General features: G+C 33.8%; 1 protein-coding gene across 6 annotated transcripts in view; it reads left to right on the forward strand.

The window, feature by feature from the left end:
- The window catches only part of LOC100646539 (class A basic helix-loop-helix protein 15), a 288,728-nt gene that overhangs the window by 250,745 nt on the left and 19,280 nt on the right, over window positions 1–18,703 (forward strand). The window contains exons 1-2 of one of the 6 annotated variants that reach the window (XM_003396777.4): window positions 8,335–8,873; window positions 12,164–12,716. The exons of 4 other annotated variants lie outside the window; for them this stretch is intronic. The gene's annotated coding sequence lies outside the window, so the exon portion shown is untranslated. Of the gene's footprint in view, window positions 1–8,334; window positions 8,874–12,163; window positions 12,717–18,703 lie in introns of those variants that run through there. One more of the 6 variants, XM_012310571.3, reaches the window with a different exon arrangement.

Here is an 18,703-nt window from a genome sequence, read left to right on the forward strand (position 1 = left end):
ATTAATAATTCATAAAACATGTTTGTCAACGTCTGAAGAAATTCGAATTTCCGATTTGAAGCGTAGTTTATACAGTCAGCTCGGTTAAATGCAATTTTTTTTGGAGATGAATTTAAGGACATCCATGTTTTTAAAATGTGTAAAAAAAAAAGGCAATAAAACATTCTAAAGGAATTGTACCGACGAATAAAGTCCAGTTAATAATTTCCATTTGACAATATTACATTTCCTAACAAAATTATTTATCATACGATGTACAGTACGTAACTGATTCTGCAATTTCTCTACTGCAGAGTTTACAGTAACAAAACTGTTAATTGAATATAATTTAAAACCCACAGAGGTGGAATCTGTTATGATAGTAATTTACTGCATTAAAGTAATGACGTACAACTAGGTTCTTCGCTACGATCAGTGGATAGAATTCTACTTTAAATTTGTTTGACGCGAGTAAATATACAGCCTGGCCTGAAATAATAGGAATTTTGTCCGTTACCGCTATTATTAAATCCTGAATCACTTAGTCGTACGACAAGAATACTCACAATAAGACAAGTTCTCGTTTGGACAAGCATTAAGGCGTATTCATTTTCAGTAATGAGATACAAAATGCAAAAGCAAACCGTACAATTTTACGAAACTCGTCGACCATTTCGTTGCAGCGAATTTGTTACAGGCGATAAAAACGATTCTGTGTTTCGATAAACCAGCAATCGGCCAGAGTAATGGAACTGTAATAAAAACAAGGCAAAGAAAAAGCGTAACGCATAAGATAAAAATCCTACATGGTATACAAATAATTTCATCACGCTAAATGGCGACAAATTATAATATGTGATTCGCGAGGCATTAGAATATATACACGAAAAGATTAAAAGTAATAATTCAGCGATAGATTACGGAAGGTTATCTCTAGACAGAAATAGTAGCCTGCACTATATAAACGTACTTAAACACGTTTCCATAATTGATACAGTTAATTTCAAGCCGCTGAATGACCAAACGTCACAACAGACAATGCGATTCGTGTTTCCAATACGATAACCTTATCTGGAGGTTTATTCAAAGCAACGAGACAGCAGAGACTGACGGACTTTTAAGAAATAGTTTTCATACGTATCGCTTGGTCGATGCTTGACAATAGTAATTTCAAAGAAAATACAAGTCTTCATTGTTCGTGAAGAGAACGAAACACATCGAGTAACCCGCTTATCTCGCCGACCGCGTGGCAATTATAAAGAAGATTTGTAAATGAACTCTAAAAGAACAAACAGTCTTTAGCGCGATCTAGCTGTATTATTGTTAACGAGCATCTTGACAAACTTTCGATCCGAAACAAAGAACTCCTGATTTGTCTATCTTGCTAATTATAGGTGAAAAACGAACGTTAACGCGCGACTTTATTTAACCCTCTCAGAAATCAGCCTGCCACAGGCATTCTCCTTTCCCAGAGTGCTTCTCACGATCTCGTTCGTACGTACATATATACACATCAAAGTGAATTTCATCGACGTGAAAAACGTCGCTCAACGAACGAGGAAAAAACATACAGCTGTATGTAACGATACAACAGCATTTGAAACTGAAACATCTAAATCTAAAAACTAGACAAAAAAAAATTAAATACTAAAGATGAAACCTAAAGAAATTAAAGGAAACTGAACATCGATAAGGAACATCTTTATTTAGTCGTAGACTAATCAGGTAGAGAGCAACGATAATATTCGATAAATAAACGAAAAATATACGCGCCATATCGGACATAATTATTGGGAAGATAGTGGATTCCGATTTAACTCCCGTCGTACGATTGTTGTTCGAGATGACGAATTTATTTTTGAAAGAACGGATGAATGGTATTTTTCTGTTGCGAAACGAAAACAACTTTGTTCGACGTTGGATTAGGAAATTTTATTTGAACTCTATTAATGTATCGTTAATTACATTATAATGTAACTATAAATTTAGTTGGTAGAATCGGGTCACTCGGTAAGCGTTAACGTTATACTAGATCAAAATATTGTTTTCAACTTTTCGGTCATTTTATATTATTGTATTCTACTTTATGATATCACGGTTACGAAAGGGAATTCCAAAGATTTGCTTAACACTTTTTATCGTCGCTATTCCTTCTTCCATCTAGATGCTGCAATTATATGAATTATTTATGAAACTCAGCGTAATAGTAACGTGAAAACGATCTTCTTTAAATCATAGAAATTCCATTTTACGCTTCTAATCCTTATAATGGGTTCCTATAAAATATCTATTATTCTAATAATTTTTTCGTATTTTGATAAAATAGTCTGTAGGTTATTTTATTTCTATTTTCCAATAATACGGCATTTACTCAACTTTTATATAATATTTTACTGCTTCATCCTTAATGGGTTAACGTAATTGTGGGAACTAGGTTTCTTTACGATTATTTAATGTTACGTACTCGTATGGCTTTTGAGGACAGACCAAGTAGGTTTCATTTTGTTGCTTTTAAAATATTAATAGGTTAATGCAGCCAGAACCAAGCAAAAACACTAACGACAAAAAACCATCATAATGATGTGTTTCAGATAGTTTGTTGATCGTATCTATTACATCATGAGTAGCAACAAACTGGTACTAGTTCAATAGAGACTACAGTTAAGTTTAACGCACCATAACATGTTTCCGTCTAATATTATACAATTGAAAATCGTACGTAACATAAATTAAAACAGTAACAGATAAAATTACGCTATTTAATTAGCTAAGATATCAATTACATTGAATCTCATTAACCAACATTATACGGAAGTTTACTTGTGTAATAACTTACCAAAGTTGCTAAAAGTATTTATACCTGTTTTTAAACATTATATTTTTATTCGTTTTTCATAATGTTCATAAATTCTTTACATTCGTAAATTTATTTGTTGTTCAGCTAGAAGATCTAAGTTTATCGAGAACGTTCGCTCAGAATATCAATATTTGATATTGTTGAATTGAAGATTTTAATTTAGCAATGGTCCTTAGCTGGAAATTATATGATGTTTCTCAAAACAAAGATGTAAGTTTATTGAAAGTTTTGAGCTGTTTTTTTCAAATTTAAGAAGCACAAACGAAATCTATCGACAGAAAATTACGTTTTTTGAAACCGGAAGATTTAAGTTACCATCAAATCTAACATCTAAATTTACCAGAATATTTTAACTCAAAATTACATTGCCTGTCAAAAAGAATTTCGTTTAAAATGACACTCAAATGTTAAGCTGGTATTTTCTATGAAATTTTCTACTACGAAAAGTAGGTAAATATAGAAAATATTTTATAAATGATTGTACAATCGAATAATAATATATCACACGACAAAGGATGCTAAAGATATAGAATAACATTTTTTCATCTGTTTATGACAAAATTACGAGCCATCTGTTGAATACGTATGCATTTAACTACCCTCTGTCTAGACTTGATGATCCTATCGTAGACTAATATCTCTACGTATTTGTGTTTACTGTATTGAGTAACGAAGAACGCACGATAAAACAATTTCTTCACGCACAATAAATTTTATTAATTTAGAAATTGTTGGAAAAGCGTTTCTTATTCCGTTGAATACAAAATTTTGCTTTTCGTGCCATATTAAGTTTCTATGAACCCTTTCTACTTTTTTCTAATATTTTATTTTATCAAATTTTTTCTTTTTAATTACTCGGTACTTTAACTTCTTCAGAGTGGGTTAATTGATTTAATACAACCGATATATATGTCGGATTTCGTTAGAAATTTTATAAATAAGGTAATAATAATAATAGTAATAATAGTAACAATAATAGTAACAATAATAGAAACAATAATAGAAACAATAATAGAAACAATAATAGAAACAATAATAGGAACAATAATAGAAACAATAATAGAAACAATAATAGAAACAATAATCGAAAAAATAATAGAAACAAATTTTCAAATTTTCAAAAATTCAAATTTTCAAAAACTCAAATTTTCAAATTTTCAAATTTCTAAAAATTCAAATTTTCAAAAATTCAAATTTTTAAATATTTAAAAATTTAAATTTTCAAAAATTCAAATTTTCAAATTTTCCAACTTTTAAAAATTCGAATTTTCAAATTTTCAAATTTTCAAAAATTCAAATTTTCAAATTTTTAAAAATTTAAATTTTCAAATTTTCAAAAATTCAAATTTTCAAATTTTCAAATTTTCAAATTTTTAAAAATTCAAATTTTCAAAAATTCAAATTTTTAAATATTTAAAAATTCAAATTTTCAAATTTTTAAAAATTCAAATATTCAAAAATTCAAAAATTCAAATTTTCAAATTTTCAAAAATTCAAATTTTCAAATTTTCAAATTTTCAAATTTTCAAATTTTTAAAAATTCAAATTTTCAAAAATTCAAAAATTCAAATTTTTAAATATTTAAAAATTCAAATTTCCAATTTTCAAATTTTTAAAAATTCAAATTTTCAAAAATTCAAAAATTCAAATTTTCAAATTTTCAAAAATTCAAATTTTCAAATTTTCAAATTTTCAAAAATTCAAAAATTCAAATTTTTAAATATTTAAATTTTTAAAAATTCAAATTTTCAAATTTTCAAATTTTTAAAAATTCAAATTTTCAAAAATTCAAAAATTCAAATTTTTAAATATTTAAAAATTCAAATTTTCAAATTTTCAAATTTTTAAAAATTCAAATTTTCAAAAATTCAAAAATTCAAATTTTCAAATTTTTAAAAATTCAAATTTTCAAATATTTAAAAATTCAAATTTTCAAATCTTTAAATATTTAAAAATTCAAATTTTCAAATTTTCAAATTTTCAAAAATTCAAATTTTCAAAAATTCAAAAATTCAAATTTTCAAATTTTCAAATTTTCAAAAATTCAAATTTTCGAATTTTTAAAAATTCAAATTTTCAAAAATTCAACTTTTCAAATTTTCAAAATTTTTAAAAATTCAAATTTTTAAAAATTCAAATTTTCAAAATTTCAAAAATTCAAATTTTTAAATATTTAAAAATTTAAATTTTCAAAAATTGAAGTTTTCAAATTTTCAAATTTTTAAAATTTCAAATTTTCAAAAATTCAAAAATTCAAATTGTCAAATTTTCAAAAATTCAAATTTTTAAATATTTAAAAATTCATATTTTCAAAAATTCAAATTTAAATAATTCAATAGAAACAACAATAGGAACAATAATAGAAACAATAATAGAAACAATAATAGTAACAACAATAGAAACAATAATTGGAAAAATAATAGAAACAATAATAGAAACAATAATGGAAACAATAATAGAAACAATAATAGTAACAATAATAGAAACAATAATAGAAACAATAATAGAAACAATAATAGAAACAATTATAGTAACAATGTCGGATTTCGTTAGAAATTTTAGGCGTGAAATGATTAATAAGTATAACAAAAGCTATTGACAATGTTCCTGGGCTCAATTACGAATCGACGGTCAACGGATAAACTCTTTGTACAATGGAATACATTTTGTAGCACGTAGACACGTTAACTCAGACGTTGGGTTACTTTCAGACTGACTCCAAGTCAATGACAGAAAACTCTCCAAGGAAATTGCAAAATAAAAGACAGGTACAGTCACACATGTCAAATACATATCGATCGGGAATATCAACAAATTCCCAAGCGCTGTAGCTAGGCAGTTCCACGTAAACCAGCATTGCTCCTGATCAAGACTTGATTGTTTATACAGCGTATCCCTCAACACTGGTACCTCCTCTGTAAGACATTTCGTTCATCCCGTGACCGTGGCTACGTTCGGCGATGAGTTATATCACCTCGAGTCCAAATATTAGGGAATCTTCCAAAAGAAAGGCCCGATGTCCCTACATCTCCGACATATAATTATGAAGTATATTAAATATATAATAATATATAAATAATTATGTCGAAAATAAATACATATTATTTACATAATCGCGATTTTACTGCAATGAAACTCAACAATAATTTTTCCATAAGCACCTTTTAAACGTATTTCAGTTAATTGAAGAAACAGAATCTCTGAAACTCGTTGTTTGACGGATTTGCTAAATCTGGAATAAAATATACAACTTCAAACATGATCATTTGCTCAAAAAACACACGTATACGTTTACTACAACATAAAATCGTTTTTATTCCCTTGTATACTATATTACATCGTAATTAATTATTGACTTGTTATTCGATACAAAGTATTTAGATGATATTCGCGTGTATTTTTGTGCTTTGACCTATATATATATTTCAGAAACGTCTTTAGTTCTAAGAATACCGTGCCGGAAGGGTTGAAGAACGGTATTTAAATTCGTACACGATATTCAAACCCACTTAACTTCTGCAACCGCAAACAATTCAGCATCATTTCATACATCCTTGAAACCGGTCTCGTCTATGCGCACCAAACCGGGCCAATAACCTAAGTCTTTGCTGTTCCAGTGAACTACATAAACCTTCCGTTTTAATGCTTACGTCTCAAACGTAATCCTTACTTTCCCCGACGCATAAATCGCAGCAGCCAATCACCAACCAACCCTAACCTACTTCCATTCGGTTATGTTAAAATTGCTAGGAAAGGGTTATTTGACTCGCATCAACGTTCAACGCTGATCGAGTGCAAAGTGCGGTCACCTAACAAAAGTCACTTGCACGTAAAAACAAATACAACGAACGACACATATATTTTGGCAAATTTTTTATGTAACATAATGTAAACATAGACTTCTATCTACAAAATATTATATTCGCGTGTATATTGGCAACTTTTTACTCCGTGAGCGCTTGCCTTGCTTCCTCTTTATCTCCTTTTTTTTATCATTTTTAATAACATTTTTAATATTAATATCACATATCCAAGTTACTCAGCTTTTGACTTTTTTCTAACATCCTTTAATTACCTAATACCTGATTAATCGAACGCTTATCGATCCAGTTATCTGAACACGAAACTATTATTTAAACGACAAATCATCAATAACGGAACGGAAAAGGATTTCCTATTACATAAACTGCTATCTCTCCTCCGACAATTTCAAATCAGTAGAGTCCTACCGTAAGAAAATCGCACGTTCTATCATTTAGAGTGCTGAAGATCGTAGCGATATAAGTCAAGATCATTGGAATTTGAATTTAGTCACGTACTCAAACGTCATCCCTTATTTCGTGATCTTATTCTTTGCCACGATACGTTTTCATCATTTGAAAGAATATAATCAATTTTGCGTAATAGCAAACGCAGCACACCATTTTATGAAAATTAGCGATACTATTAGCGCGTCTATTTCATGGCTAGAAACATAAATCTGGCGAATCGTACACGGTCATTGCAACGAAATCGTATCGAAATCGTAACGACGTCGAATCACTCGGCGTGCATTACGGAAAGTAGCACATTTCAGTTGCCTTAGGAAAAAGAACAAGTCTATGTTTGATATGTTTCAACGTGCGGCTGCCTGTTTGGCCGCAACAGAGTCATCGCACCATGTGTAGACTAATATTACCTGACGCTTGAGTTTGAGTTATTGTATTTATTTCTTCAGGTAAAATCACCTTGTTATAGGTAGCTTTGTATAGGCCATGGATATTCTAAAGATATAACATAACCTAGTAACTGAAATAGATACGGAAAAGGGTTGCAAAAACTAGCACTTTATTTTTACAAGAGTCGAAGCACTGAAACTACCAAATAGCTGTGCAATTTTGAGCAATTCGCATCAATCCAGATAGCTTTACTTTGGAAACCGAATTTCCAAAAATTACTGTCTTCGTCGAATCTTTGTAATCTCCTTATTACGAATCTTAGGTATGCGCTCTTTTCTACATATACATGTAATACATAAGACAATTCCAAAGATAAGTGATATTCTCTAAGACAACAAAGACTTCTACGTACACGTTTTTATAAGCAAATAGCTTTTATTTAATTCTAATTAAAAATCCTTACAGATTTAGAAATACAAAAAGCACAAAAATAGAATAACTGAAAACGATCAGAATTATGAGTTTTTCCCTGTTAGGCAGTCATTTTAAAACACTGTGCGTGGCAGGGATCCGCGCCAGGGCAAAGACGCGCGATCTCACACGCTGGATTGAAAGAGCAGAGGAACCAGAGCCGGCGTATTTCGGCCAGAGCCGGTTCAAGGTGGAAAGACCGTGTTGCGCGTTTGCTCTGTTTGGATTCGGGCGGGCGCAGTATCGGTGGCGGCGGCGGTGGCGGCGGCGGCGACGGCAGCAGGTGGAAACGCTTCTGAAGCGGAGCCGACGAAGGTGGAAGTGGCGAAGCGCATCGAAAACTGGTTTGGAGCGGGAGCTCGGTGGCGCGGCGGCGTGGCGCGACGCGACGCGGCACGGCGCGGCGTGGCATGGCAGTTGGCAAAGTGGGGAACGATCCGTTTCGCGGCGGCCGGTGGGGGCAAGCTTGGCAGCGACAAGTGATGGTTTACAGTTATAGTCAGTCCGGATCGGGCGTTCGGTCAGCCGAGACTACTTGTGCCAAGCGTTAAGCTCCACAATCGATTCCGATTTGTCGAGCCGGTGTATTAAACGCGACGTCGCTTATACGCGCATACACGCGCGATCGAATCGAGACGAGAAAGTTTGAGAGTGAAGTGTCGTCGTCGTCGTCACCGTCGTCGTCGTCGTCATCGTCGTAGTCTGTCCACCCCTGTCGACGTTTCTCTACTTTGGCCACGCAACGAGCATCGTTCTTATCCAAGGATCGTACGTTCATTCTCGGCCTCGACGATATCGCTACAGTTGCACCGTGTGGCCGTGCAACTTTTTTCCAAACGAACGAGTTCAACCTGGATCACCGAAACCTTCTGTGAAACTTGACGAAATCGAATCGAGCACAATTAACGGTATATACCAGACTGGCGGAAAGGAAGATCCGCGTGGACGAAACGACAGCGCCGTGAATATGTGTACGTCATCGTTCGTGGGTTCATTGTGCACGATTAATTGGATACGGGCGCACGTATATTGGCCCGTCGTTCGCGTTTCTTTTTACCTTCCAGTTCGATTCTTTTCGCGTTTCGATCTCGCGCGACTATCACTGCCTTGCCTGCCTCGTCTCTTACCGATCGTGAGAGTTTCCCGATGAATCGTCCCGTTCCAACTTTCTTCTCGTACGTTTATTTAGCCAGTACGCAACGTAAAAGAGAAACAATCTTCCCGTCGTCTTTATCAGATAGATCGTCAGAACATTCCGGATCGATAACCAATCGGAGAGCTCGAGAAATATTTCTCAATCGTATTGCACGACGAGTAAACGAACGAACGATTCGAAGAAACGACCATACTCTTCCGCTCGTTGATTCGATTCCTCAATTTGTTTCGGCGAATTTCTTTTGTATCGAATGAGCGACATCCGCGAGAAAAGCGACGCCTCGATGCGCGTAAGAACGCACGCGAACGAATACGGTCACTCTCGTACGCGGATGTGACCTCGTAACACTCGGCGAGGACTTCGAGACGATCACGATGGAAATGGGAAATGAAAACGCACACGCGGAGATAATCCGCCTCGTAGCGAGCGTTTCCGTCGCGTGCTGCATTTTTCTTTTCTTTCCTCGTTCTGCGCGTCCTACGCGCTCGCCAAACAAATACGCTGACTCAATGTACGTTGCGTACCGCAAGAAACAGGAATTCCCTGAAAAGCGTTCAGGCTCATGGGAACGAGTTTCGTTCACGCAACCAACGTTCGCGAAATTCCATACACGTGACTCGAAATAACTTTACCAAACTCGTTATCTCCGAGCATCGTTCTTGAAAATCCAATGCATTATTTCTTTCCCACAAACCTATCGAATTTTAATACTTTCGTTATATCGTTCGAGAGATTTTCCATAGTTAGATCATTTTGAGAAAAGGAGAGAGGAAGATTCTCACGGATAAATTAGAACATAACACGATCTTATTTGTATTTAGGGTGAGAATGATAGTCGCCGATTTAAGAGGCTTAGAGAAAGAGGAAGCAACTAGTAACACGGTGAGAAGAGAAAATCATCTCTCGCGTTACATTGTTGAACTTGAATCTAACGTTAAACTCTAAATTCCCATTCGGCTTGTGTCGTCATCGTTAAATTCGATCGGAGCTGTTCTTTATTCGACGCTCGAAAGCTAGATTTCGCGGATGCGATACTACTCGCCGATCTTTTTCTAAATATAAACAAAAAGAACTCTACGAATATGCATAAAAAACGATGTGAACAACATTTGGATCAGATTTCCGGTTTCACAGTGTTATCTAGAATACGAAGAATGAATTAAAATAATGAATTCGATGGTTCCAACTATCACACGACGTTAAAAGTTTTTTAAACGATCCACCGATATTTCAAAGGTGCGGCACGATCACGCAACTATATAACTAAAAATGTTGGAACGTTCAGTTACACGATAATTCTACAGATGCCACAATAAGGATGAAAAAAAGCGAAAGGAAGCAATGATGGCAGGGAGAAAGGAGGAAAATCCCGCTAGTCGTACAACTCGTTTCTTTGCTCGTCTCCAACGGAGGTTCTTCTTCCATTCATAAATTCGAATCAACAATAACAACTCGCGGTGTTGTGTTGTTACGGTCGCGTATACGCGAAAACGTATTCCGTCGCGCGATATCGATTCACCACCCCATTTACGATCGCTGAGAGAGAAATTAACCCTCTATAATTGCATAGTTGGTTATAGTTTTCCACGTTGATAACAAAAAAGAAATAAAAAGTAGCACGTAAATTATTTAATGGAAATACGAGGGTATGATAATAATAAAAGAAATATGTATACAAATGTATGTGTAAAATAGAAGTAACATGATAACGTATCGTATTAGATGTAGAAAAAAAAAATTCCGTGCTTTTAGCTTTATGTTGTTTTACGATTTTTGTGTCTTTCGTTCTTAATGTTATCCTTGGTATAGAAACGACTAAAATAAAAATAACACAATGTATATGTATATTAGGCGTAGAAGAAGAATTCTGTACCTTTAGTTTCATGTTCTTTTGTGAGCAAAATGTACTTCCCAATTCTTAAAAATTAAAATTATTTCCTATCTTCTGATTATTTCAATGTTTTCTTTTCCATTCTTTCAGTCGTTGTGACCCAGCTGTTTCTGCATCTCGAACGTTTTACGAAGGATTTGACGAGTAAAAGATTTTACTCAAAAACTTGTTTAAATAATCTCCGATATTGTTTCGTATATGTTATATTATCTATCAGTATCATCGCCAACGAAGTATATCGTTTTTACAACTTCGATAGATAACTGCAGGAAGAACATACTCATAAATACACATTTTATCAGAGACAATTATATTTGCAATTATTCTTTTAATTATATCGGAGTTAGAATATTAAGGGATACGTTAAGGGAGGCACACGCCATAATATAAAACTAAATATAAGACTGAAGCACCGAATTTTTATACATCTAATAGATACATAAATAAAGCACATCACTCTCAACTCGTATAACGTTAGAAACCATTAACATTAGAACTATCAAACCAATCAAAACAACTGCTATCGGATTTTTTCTTTTCGATAATATTAATATTTACTTTTACCGAGATAGAGACGTGATTTCGTCGAATTTTGATTATCGATCAGAAACGTAGTAAACTTCGAAACTAATTCTCCGTGAAAGACAGAAAATGCTACTCCTCTACTCTTCCCCTCTAGCCTTCCTGTATAACGTATTTAGATACATATTAAAGATGATAGCTCTAACGTTAAAAGAAGGACGATAATATTCTGGGTTCTCAAAGATATTCTTTGATCCGTTGTTTTGCATGGCTGAAGCTCAAACTCGATAGCAGGCACGGCGCGCGTAAATTTCTTCTCACGACGACTGTTTGCATAAAAATATCTTGCCCGCGATCGTTACGCCGTCGAAAACTTTCAAACAAGAGAGAAGTAAATCCCGTTTAAACGAGTTTGAACGTGGATAGCTAAACGTTGGCGATGCAAAATCGACCGAATCGAGCGAACGCGCAACAGGTCTCCTTCCCGAACGAAAGAATTGTCAATTTTCTGTCGTTTCGTTCTCGCGGCTGCGAGATAAGCCGTGGAAGTCTTCTTTTCTTCCATCATAATACGCGATAATACGCGACTTTCACCTCGTCAGCCAATATAATTTCCACGTGTTGCGCAGATAGTGCCTTCCTCCGCTGGCAATCGAAGGTAATTTCATCGGATGCCCGAGAGATCCAGCTGGGAATCCCCGAAAGAAACTCGAAGCACGAGTTATTGATCAACTCTAGCCGCGAGCGACAGGCAGAAGAGAAGGAGAAGGATTCGTTGGACGGAGGAACCTGAATGACGGGATAAAACTTGTGTCGGTCGAAGCGAGAAGGAAAAGTGTCGTGTGTTAAAACAATTTGGAGCTAATAAGAAGCAAAGAGGAAATATTTTTTTCGTGAAAGAAGAAAACGTAAATAAAAAGAAACGGAAGAATAATCGAGAATTTATATAAAGTGTCAATTGGAAAGTGTCGATTGTTCTGCGTGGAAATAGGAATATAATAGAATTGATATATTTAAGAAGATTGGCAAACGGAATAAAAAACGGATTCTTCGAGTTCGTCGAAGGAGAAAGCATCGATTATCATCGAATTCGAGTGTCGTAGAGAACGAGAGCTGGTTTCTTCCATGGACGCGCGTCGAAGATAATCGAACGCACCTCAGCCAGGACCGCCGACATCCAAGGTAAATATAGCACCTGTTTTCCCGTCTTTCTGTTTCACCTTTAATGCCCACGCGTTTCTTCTGATCGAGCAGAAATACCGGTGCGTGCGTGCATTCACCTACGTTTGCATAGCAATGCGCATTTTTGCATCGCGGCCGTGCGCGAGCGCCAGTGTCTCGGCGACGAGAGAAAAAAGAGAGAGAGGGACAGAACGAAGAAAAGACGAAGAATCGAGTGAGAAAGAGAAAAAGGCAACGTGTGCATGCGTCAGGTTTTCTTTTTGCTCGCGTATAGCGAAATGTAAATGACGTATGTTGTCGTGATACGACATTATTTCTTCGTTGACAACGAACGTAACAATTTCGTTACACCAATCGATCGAACTCACTTTCCATCCTACCGTTGTCGCCAAACATTTATACATACTTTTATTCTCGATTTGTCACGGCGTTACAATGAAATATAAAAGCAAGATTACGCGTTTTCGTGATAAGTTCGCCGTTCAGTCGAAGGTTATCGTTCGTTTGGTAATTACTATCGACGGCCGTTCGATCATTCATTAACCGCGTCTCGTAAAACCTTGCACGAGAATGTCCTCGGAACATTTTCTCTCTCCGTCTCTTTCTCTTTCTCCTTCTTTCCCTTTGAGTTACTCTCCGTTGGTTCTTTCTAAAATTAAGCGAGCCAGCGATGAAGCCAACGAGCGAACTTTCGTTTCACGAACGAAGCGGTGTTTACGGGAACGGTTGCACGTTGCCCCGCTGTTTTCCGGTGTATCTGACGTTTCGAAAAATCGGCTCGCGTCGCCTTACCGTGCCTGCAATCTGCTCGACTTTCTCCGGAGCGGAGCGGCTTAGATGAGCGACGGAATTTGTTACGCGGATACTCGCGTTAGAAATTCAGAAAACGGGACACATTACTTATACAGGTACAGAATACGACGGCTCACAAAAGTACTTGAACGCTTGTAGAAATTTTTTACGAATATATTATGTGTGTCGTAGAAAACACTTTGAAATTTCATTAGCACCGTTATGAGAGTACACTATCACGATTACATTGGAAAAGTTCAACATAACATAGAAGTTATAGGATATATATGCCAAGCGTTGCAAGCATATACGACGGCTACAAAAAGTGTTTGCGCAATACTGTATTTACATAGCGATCATACTAATCATACTTACTATTTTACGAAAATTTGATACTATGAGAAACAATAATTTTTTCATACTATTAGCTTGATAACGAAAAAGTGTTTCATTGAAAAATGAGAATACGTGCAAGTAATTCTCGTAGACACTGTACTTTGCAAAGATCATCGAGATATTTAAATGGACAATTACTAATTATATTGGTAAACTACGATATTTAGTGAGATCAATTTCAATACCAATTATATGTTTGAAACTTCTATGTACGCTGTATATTAATTTTTTATTCATCGTACGTATATGTTTGTATCTTTTATACACGTTTTCGGATTGGTTTCAAATTCTACCAATATAATCACGATAGTCGTCTTTCGTTATAGCGTTAATGAAATTTCAGCAAGTTTCATATAACACGCGTAATACGTTGATTAAAGTCTTCTATGTCACTATGGACGTTTGTGTACTTGCGTGAGCCAGTGCATATTTTGAGTATATTCTTATGAAAAGTAGTTTCGTATATTCATATTCTTCTGCAAAATGACCTTTAGAACATAAAATAAATGACATAAATGACATAATAGGACCTTTGTAGGTAAAAAAAGAGAAACGTGAATGAAATGATATATATACATATACTATAAAATAACATAAGATTTGGAATTGTAAAATATCGTTAATAACAATGTGCCATAATTCGTTCTTAATAAACACTTGGACGATGATTATTTCGTTTCGTGTATTTCGTACTCTGTTTATATAAAAATAATTCTATAACCAAGGGTTTCGTTGTTGAAGTACGCTTTCGAAATACACAGTTATTGACAATTCTTTTCTTTGCTTGGTGACTAACATAGTATTTCTAAAGATGGCATACTGTCAATGTTAAACTTCTTGTATTATCCATATTGATAAGGAAATAGGTATGCTCAGATTGGAAAATATCTAGAGAACAAACTGGATTATTCTTTCAACATAGGTTATTGAAGGTTTCCGTAAACATAACGCTGCTATTATTAACTATATTATCATGCGTTTAAAATCTAATACGAGATTCTCGAAATTTATATTTTATTTGTTCACGTATTTTCTTACATTAGTATCATTTTGTTTATATCTCGTATAACGACGAAAAAATAATTGTTGAAGTATTATCTTCCTTTTCCTCGTCAATAAATATTATTTATTATTTAATAAACTCAAGACTATTTATTATCCGATAGCTGATATATGTAGATAGAAAATTGGCACTGTATTCGAGTACTTTAATACGTACAATCATTAATTATCGATAAGCTTTTTCATTACTCCATTTTAATGCCCTTGATTTCCTCCATTACAAAACATCATATTATTATAATTACAATTAAAGAAGAATTAAAACAAAATCAAATCTACTTAATGTTCAAATGCTAGTCAGTGATAATACAAATAATAAGATTCCCATTGAATAAGGAAGTCTTGTTTACATCGATTAACACACTTGTGAGAATCATTCCCTGTAAAGAATCCGAATATGCATTCTCGTAGAACACGATTTAATTAAATTGACACACGTCATTGGAAACTGTTTCTTCGCATTGTATTATCGCGAAAACAGGCAGAAGGTAAAAGGAAAGTTTCTTGTTTAGTAGCTTGTGTTATCGTTTTTATGTGGAATTGTTATCGTTATCGCAAAAACCCAACTGTTTGTACAAACGAGAGCAACTAAGTAGCACGTAAGAAAAGTCAAATAGGTTTTCGAAGTATAGTATCACGCGGATAGTGTTTACTATCGATATTAGAACACGACCAACCCATTAAAACATACACAGGAAACGACTTTTGGCTCAGATTAGTCCCCAGGGATTTGCATATAGAGGCCATTACTCTACGCCGGTTCGAGGTACCAAACGAGACGAGTGTACACTTGAAAAGAAAACGTTCGTATTTCAATACACACTGTTAAACATCGTAATTTACTATTTACTAAAATTCCATTTCGTTTGATCAAACACCGTGAGAGCCAAGTTTAAGTTGTTCAGTTTGAAAAATTATTTTTGAAAATTTCAATATAGCAAAACTTTTATCAAAATTTATACAAGTTTATATTAGGTAATATAAATTTATTTGAATTTTAATATCATGATATATGAATTAGTTTGAACATAAGAGAAATATAGCAATGAGAGTAACAAACTTATGCATGAACAATAGAAAGGAGTATGTGCAATTCACATGATTACAACAAATTACGAACGTAATTATATATATAAAAATCCTATTAATTATATATATAATCCTATTTTTTATATAATAAATTTTATATAAAATTTTGTATAAAATCCTATTTTTGTTTATCAGACGAAATAATTATTACATATTATTGTTACAACTACGTAACCACTCTAATGCTTAAACAATAGTTACCTGTCGATACAATTGCTGATGTTCTATTTACATTCTTCAATACACATCTGCACTTCTATTTTTATATGAGCAAACGTTTAAAAATTACACGATGTTTAAAAACAAAGTAACTTTAACCAACTCGTTTCTCCGAGTATTTTATCTTTTAAGAAAAATTCTATTGTACAGTTTGTTACGAAATAATGACTAAGTATTTCACGTTGAAATTGAAAGTGGAAGGTAGCACGAACAAGATGATAAAATTTCAGTTATCTTCAGTTTCGAAATCATAGGGCATTTTAACTAAGGAGGACAGAATCTAGTAAGGTAGAGTTATTTTTAGGTCACCTAAGCTTCCACACCTTAACATTCGATCTTCAACTTTGCTCAGAATAATCAGACTTGCGTGCGTATTATGAAACGCCGATATAATATGTTAACCTTTAACATATATGCATATTAATATTTAATATATCGTAAAAACGACAGAAAATATCATCTACTTTAAATATAGCAAGAAGAAGCATCAAAAGCCAGAAAATGACACGAATAACAACCCTATGATAAAGTTGAAGGTAAAAATAAATAATCTCCAGAAATAAAGTAACATACACACTGAATTGATAACTACAATCGAGAATATTAATTTCAGTTGAACGAGTTTTCCTTTACACGAGCAAAAGTTATATTCTCGTAGAAATAAATATAAAAAAATAATTATATATATATATATATAGATCTTTGTCAGGCTGTAAATACAAGTACAAAATATATTTCATTGTTTAGCAAGCGATTAATGGCGAGTTAAAATAGTCCGGCTTTTAAATGTAGATCGCTTAAAAGTGATTCATAACCGAATTTGTCGAATTACAACACGAATCACTCAGCTCGACTCAAATATCTTTCTGACCTAAATATAACCGCAGTCTCAATAGCGTCTGTTCTATCCGTTATATTAGTAACATTTCGTGTTTTAATAATTCCGCGGTCATCACACTTTCTCTTATCGTTTCACTCGGTTCCGTCACTCCGATTGAAGCGACACTCGTCGTTGCTCGGATTACTGATACCTCGTCGTGGCACGTGAACGTCATCGTCGAACAAATTTCCTACTTTTAAAAAATGATGGACACGCGTTAGTGTACTTCGTCGTTCCATATCTACAAGCCATTAATTATAACAATAATTAACTGCAACGCGCTTCAGCAATATGTGTAGACTAAGTCACGGACTCCGGCCGGTTTTAAAATACTTTCGTGTCGCGAGTGTCATAATAATAACGAGAGTCTAGGCCAGTAGTCAGGAAACCGCGCGGCCTGATAATATCTTCCATCGTACTGCTTCCTTAAAACCATTTGTCGAAATTCGACCAAGAGGAAGGAGGGCGTGCTTGAATTTCGACCGAAAGTTGAAATTCACTCCACGACCGTCGTCGACTCGTCCGCTTTCACGAACGATTTGCTTGCAGCGAATAAAATCTTCACGGCGATTCGTGGAATTTTGACGTCGTTAAAACGAGAATAAATGAATGGATTTTTCGACGCGCCACGTCGTTCCGGTTGATTCGAGTGCACGTTGAGAATCTTTGATGAGAACCCATTTAGGTCATTCGTTATGATTAGCGGAGAATAATAAATTGATACTATTATTACCTTATCTGATAACTGATCTTATTACCTAGAATAATAAATTGATACTATAAGTATTATCTTATGCAGTTTGTTGAGAAAGTAAGGGATTTTATAACTTGTTTATAATCTTCTTTAAATATAGTGAAAATTTTATTATTGAAATCTTTCCTTGGAACGTTATTGTTCTGTGTTGTAAGTTTGGAGATTGTTGTTATAAGCGAGACATAATTGATTAATCTAAATTAAAAACTAGCGTGAAAAATTACATCTACTCGATGATTGGCTATTTTTTCGTTAATAACTGAATATCGTGATCGAATAGTATTCGGCGATTAAAAATGGAAGCTTGTTGGCTAAAATGGCATTCAATTCCAAAAATTCTTCTCCTGTATTTCATTAAATATAGAAAGTTCCGCAATTATTGGAGGCAAAGTGGATTTTTCCGAACAAACGGAAATAGTCAAATTTAAATTATTCTGGAAATTAAAACGAAAACATATAATAATTATAATTGTATAATTATATTAATTTAATAATATATTATTAGTATACGATATAGCATATAATAATTTATATTTTTTGTAATCAAACCAGTTGGAATCACAAATAAAATTTTATGCAAATATACTTATTGATTTATATTATTAATTCGACATATGAGAATGAAAACAGACGCTTCAAATTTAATATTCTTCTTTTCGGTAGACGTGTACTCTTTGAATTCGTTTCACATCAATAAAATATCGCAAAATCTTCCAGCTAAAAGAGCTAAATATTCGCGCAGTGCAACGAAGAATGGAATAAAATGATGTTTATGAAGATAAAGGAATTCTAGAA

This window comes from Bombus terrestris, chromosome 7 (assembly GCF_910591885.1).
Source record: "Bombus terrestris chromosome 7, iyBomTerr1.2, whole genome shotgun sequence".
Classification (NCBI taxonomy): Eukaryota; Metazoa; Arthropoda; class Insecta; order Hymenoptera; family Apidae; genus Bombus; species Bombus terrestris.